The sequence below is a fragment of the Solanum pennellii genome, chromosome 1, assembly GCF_001406875.1.
Source record: "Solanum pennellii chromosome 1, SPENNV200".
Lineage (NCBI taxonomy): Eukaryota > Viridiplantae > Streptophyta > Magnoliopsida > Solanales > Solanaceae > Solanum > Solanum pennellii.
In genome coordinates, this window is record NC_028637.1 from 102,912,657 (window position 1) to 102,918,846 (window position 6,190).

General features: G+C 29.3%; 1 pseudogene; it reads right to left on the reverse strand.

Moving 5' to 3' along the window:
- Nucleotides 1-3,336: 3,336 nt before the first annotated feature.
- LOC107031812 lies at nucleotides 3,337-4,335 on the reverse strand (annotated as a pseudogene).
- Between the last annotated feature and the right edge of the window lie 1,855 nt (nucleotides 4,336-6,190).

Sequence of the window (6,190 nt, forward strand, 5' to 3'; positions counted from 1 at the left end):
ATAATTGATCTTTGTGATTTCAACAAGTACCGTGGCTAGGATGATTAATAGAAATGATGGGACTCTCCGCCCCATCCTCTACCTCCACCTCAACTTTTCTGTGAAAATTTCGATGGCAATGACAAGCTGCACAAATGAAGGATTCAGGAGTTTCAGGGGCACCAGTTGGACAAAATTCACCACAACCATCAAGTACATAACCATTAGATCTAGCTGCATAGTTATGCCTACACTCAAGGTATTTCACAAAAACATGTTTGTTGTTGTTAGAAGCCATAAGAGATAGAGCAATTAATTCAAGGAGGGTTAGCTAGGAAATTAGTCTAGCGGTGAAGGGAAATAGGCAAAATAGTTAGTAGATAATATAGATGGGAGGAAGATTGAGGTGTCTGCTAACTAGGGCTGCATTGCATGATCAAATGCCATTTGGAAATAGTTAATAAAACAAAACTTTGTACTTTATTGAAGTAGTTCATAATTTTTGGAGTACTCCAGATATTAATTGTCATCTATTTTCTGTTTTTGCATTATCAAATACATGCTTTGTAAATTCATATATGGAATTAATTCGATCAAAGTATTTATAAGACTAGTTAAAAACTATTTAGTTATGCATTAACTAGAGATTACTGAATAATTCTGCAGCTAATTTTATATTTTCTAGTGTGAAAAAGGATGACATATTTAATACTCAATAAATAATGAATTTATTAATAAAGATATATTTTCTATGTTCATGAGTTGTCGTCGAAATTAACATAAGTTAAGGCTGATTCTTTTCCTATTTTATCTCTTCGCACAACACAATATACCATATATTTTAGTTAATTAAATTCGATATATATATTGATAGTTGACCTGTCAACATATATTGTGGGAGAATACTCTTCATCATCATCAGAAAATGTTGCTTTAGTGGTAAACTTGAAATAGGATAAAATTTATTATTAGCAAAAATTCTAAATCTATTTTGTAGTGGCTTTTTTAGCGATGGAAATTGAAACATGTTTAAGTTAAGTGATGTGCTTATTTTTGTGTTCAATTTTGTGCTCATCGAGCTTTATGTGCACTTTTTTTCAAAATCAGTATTCAAGATATCTTAAATGAGATTTGTTTATACAATTAAAATCACGGATAATATTGAAAGTGCGATAAATTTCAAGTTGCTTCATATAAACCATTGAGGTGGATAACCACCATTACTTGAGGAGAATTTGATTTTTTTATTTTTTTATCTCGAAAAAATAATTAGTATTTTATTTTTTAACTTCCGAAAATTATTATATATATATATATATATATACACACACACACACACATATACACACACACACACACACACACACACATATATATATATGTTTTGAACAACCAAACAAGACCTTTGAAACATAAAATAATGGATCAAATGATACTAAGTAAAAAGAAAATTATTGATGAAAATGACGAGGTTGAGAAGATAGCTAGCTAGCCTATATATACTCATAGAAGTATATTATATGACTAATCCTAGTTATATACCCTACCCAAACAAAAACATACAGAAAAAATCAAGAACAACAACAATAATAACACTTTTTGATTCGGATGGTCAAAAGTTGTTAATTCTCCGGCTTGAGCAAGCTGTAACTTTTTGATAACTTTGCCATTGATTTTGATATACATCTGAAAGCAATCTGACTTTCTCATCTTCATCCTTCTTAATCTTCTTATTCTTTCCATTTTCTGATCTCAAGTTTAAAGTCCATTCTAGTTGGTTAGCCACTATCTGCGGTTTTTCTTTCTCATATTCTTCAACAATATATTCATTCCATGACTTTCTTCTCTTGTTTCCATCATCATTTTTGTTACTATACACCCACTTTTGAGTAGCTCTAGCCATAATGAATTTCGCCAGTGCAATTGAAACTTTCGGAGAATGAAATATTTGTTCAGTGATATGATTGAGATGATTAGTATTTTTGGTGTTTGATAATTCCTCCGTCTTTTCATCCCTTTGAGTTACGGTTGATAATTCCTCCGTCTTTACATCCCTTTGGGTTACGGTCTGTTCAAGAGTGGATGCATATTGTCAAATATTATCAATATTCATGTTTCCTTTTTTACCATATTTGATTTTTAAATTTTTTTTTGTCACCTATCACCAAGCACAATCAAACTTATATAATTGTCATGTCACCAAATAAAAAAACAGTAAAATTCCTTTTTCAAAATCAAAAAAGAAAAAGATTGTACTCCTTTAACAAAAATTAAAAATAATTTTTTTCCAAATCATAAAAACTATATTATATTATATTGGTTATTTTGTTCAAAGATAAACAAACGTTACAATTGGAAAAAAAAGAAGTTACTAAGAACTCAAATATAGAGCATCAGATTTTTTTTTATATAAAATAATCTTAATTTTCTCATCTTTGTTATGAATTTTAGCTAGCTAGACTTCTTATTCTTTGAAGAATATCAATATTCAAAATGGAGGAAAGTAAAATTTGCACTGAATTAAATGTGTCTTTATTTTCTAAAGACACTTGAAGATTCGCTGAAAAATGGTGACGGCAGCCAGATGGATGTCTTTCAAAGGTGATTTATTGCCTTTGATAATCCCAAATAAAAATTCCGACATGATGTTGATAGGCCCACCCCCTTCCCATATCGTCTAGGTTTTGTATGTCTAAATATCATAGCTTCAAAATTTTCAAGCTTGAAAAAAATAAATTGAATTATTATTTTTTAAAAATTTATTTAGATTAATCTTACAGAAAATTAACCTAATTTCAAATTAAAAAAAATTATTTTGAAGCTATGATGAAAAATAAAGAATGACGGAAACTAAAAAATAAAGAAGAAGAGGACAATGAGAGTGGTGTGAAGAAGAGGAGGAGGGCAGAGTGTGAGAGAAGAAATGTTGAGGGTGGAGTATAAGGAAATTTTTAATTATTTTGATGATTTTTTAACACGTATGTTTATATTTTTTTTGTCATGTTAGTTTTAATAAATAAATAAATTCACCTTTAAGTAGTTAAAATGTGTGACATAAAAATAATCATCATGCTAGTTTAAACGTGTAATTGACTTATTCTGACAAGTTAAGAAGGAAAATATGTCTTTTTCTACTATCTGAAACATGTAATGTCATGTGAAAATTAAGACCTAAAATATTGTAAAAGAACAAATAAAAAAGAAGAGTAAAAAAATAAAGTAAAATAGAAGACTTAATACTTTATATTATTACATTCTAAGGATCAAAGACATGAGAAAAAAGAAATCAAAAAATTGAACAAGTAGAGAACACATAAAAGACTTATTTAAAGCAACTAATCCTTATTCCTTAGATGCCTATTTTTTCTTAGGTCCTAGTTCTGCGTCTGGTGTTGTTAATCCAATTCTTCAAGAAATTGGGAGTGATGCCTATTTCATCACAAAAGGGGATAATTTGTTCATGGCTCTTTTTCCATTTCCATCCCATGATCTCATTTGCAAAAATTTGAATCCTCTTTCTTTGGTAAGGATCCAACCTTATTCTCACTGAAGAAGACGAACAACCATTGTACTCTCTTTTCGACTTCTTCACTTTTATCTCTCTTCCATCCATCTCCATCTTTGTCTCCACATTAATGTTGTTCTTTTCAGACGTTTCACAAAGTTGTGCTCCAGTTCTCACTTTGGATTGTGATGGTGGTGGATCATCCATGATAACAAGGGGGGTACCTGTTATTATAGTTGAAGATATAATTAATCACCTACATAAAATTTTAAATTCTAGATCTAAAAATTCCTTTGAAATTTTAAATAAAAAATAAACAAAAAACAATTAATTTTTCTTCTCTGCTAGTTTAGTGAACAAAATTTTGCCTTTAGATGTGTAATTCTATAATCTTTTAAGTTGACGGTAATTATACAATTTAAAGATTTCCCTAAAAAGAGAGAGCTCATATTTCTACAAATGATGATCTGATGAATCACATTTGACCTATGAAAAAAATCAAATCAACAACTAAGAGATATATGTGTTGAAAAAATTATAATTGATCTTTGTGATTTCAACAAGTACCGTAGCTAGGATGATTAATAGAAATGATGGGACTCTCCGCCCCATCCTCTACCTCCACCTCAACTTTTCTGTGAAAATTTCGATGGCAATGACAAGCTGCACAGATGAAGGATTCGGGAGTTTCAGGGGCACCAGTTGGACAAAATTCACCACAACCATCAAGTACATAACCATTAGATCTAGCTGCATAGTTATGCCTACACTCAAGGTATTTCACAAAAACATGTTTGTTGTTGTTAGAAGCCATAAGAGATAGAGCAATTAATTCAAGGAGGGTTAGCTAGGAAATTAGTCTAGCGGTGAAGGGAAATAGGAAAAATAGTTAGTAGATAATATAGATGGGAGGAAGATTGAGGTGTCTGCTAACTAGGGCTGCATTGCATGATCAAATGCCATTTGGAAATAGTTAATAAAACAAAACTTTGTACTTTATTGAAGTAGTTCATAATTTTTGGAGTACTCCAGATATTAATTGTCATCTATTTTCTGTTTTTGCATTATCAAATACATGCTTTGTAAATTCATATATGGAATTAATTCGATCAAAGTATTTATAAGACTAGTTAAAAACTATTTAGTTATGCATTAACTAGAGATTACTGAAAAATTCTGCAGCTAATTTTATATTTTCTAGTGTGAAAAAGGATGACATATTTATTACTCAATAAATAATGAATTTATTAATAAAGATATATTTTCTATGTTCATGAGTTGTCGTCGAAATTAACATAAGTTAACACTGATTCTTTTCCTATTTTATCTCTTCGCACAACACAATATACCATATATTTTAGTTAATTAAATTCGATATATAAATTGATAGTTGACCTGTCAACATATATTGTGGGAGAATACTCTTCATCATCATCAAAAAAATGTTGCTTTAGTGGTAAACTTGAAATAGGATAAAATTTATTATTAGCAAAAATTCTAAATCTATTTTGTAGTGGCTTTTTTAGCGATGGAAATTGAAACATGTTTAAGTTAAGTGATGTGCTTATTTTTGTGTTCAATTTTGTGCTCATCGAGCTTTATGTGCACTTTTTTTCCAAAATCAGTATTCAAGATATCTTAAATGAGATTTGTTTATACAATTAAAACCACGGATAATATTAAAAGTGCGATAAATTTCAAGTTGCTTCATATAAACCATTGAGGTGGATAACCACCATTACTTGAGGAGAATTTGATTTTCTTATTTTTTTATCTCGAAAAAATAATTAGTATTTTATTTTTTAACTTCCAAAAATTATTATATATATGTAATCAATCGGGAGATTGTTTTTGGATAAAGTTTGTTTTAATTATTTAGTTATTTATTTTATTTAATTAATTAAATGAAATAAAATGGCCAAAACAATTTCAATTAGTTAGTTGATAACAAAAATATTTTCAATTATTTAGTTAAGATTAACCAAAACGTTTTAAATTTTTAGTTGATTAACTTGACCCGTCTTGGATCCGCGCGACCCCATTTTATTTAAATTTCCCATCTTTTGGAAATGGATGTTCTCAAAGTTTGCAACTTTCAAGAACAACCACGACCGTTTGAAAGATTGCAAACTTTCATTAATAGTCGTGTGGATTCTTAAAAGTTTGCAACCTTTTGGAACCTGTTCCTCTTGCCTATAAATACTATTTATTCTTCAGAATTTTTTCTTATGAATTTTTCTGATTTCACCTTCTTTATCTGCACAAAAATTTCTTTGTGTACTTTATTGCTTTTGAGTGGTTCGATGACACCAGAGTTTTTGGTATCTACACGCTGGTGATTGAGGTCATTTTATCCTGGGAGGACATATTTCAAATCAAACCTCGAATACTAGAGGGGAATAATTTCCTTAAGGGGACACTGTGAATTCAGTAGACTTGATCTTTCGTCTGTTCTAATTTTCAGATTCTGGTACGTTTACAAATTTTAGTTTTTTGTTAATTAAATTTATGTTCATCTTTCTTACTGGTTCAGTAAATTTTGATTACTTCGTGTTTTTGTAAAATTTATTGGAATCGGTAATTCTGATTTTATCAAATACAGACTGCTAACATATATTATATATGAAATATTGATTTATGTGAAAATATACTTCTCATATATGTACTAGATGATTTTAAATTAAAAGGACAAATCAATCTCTTACA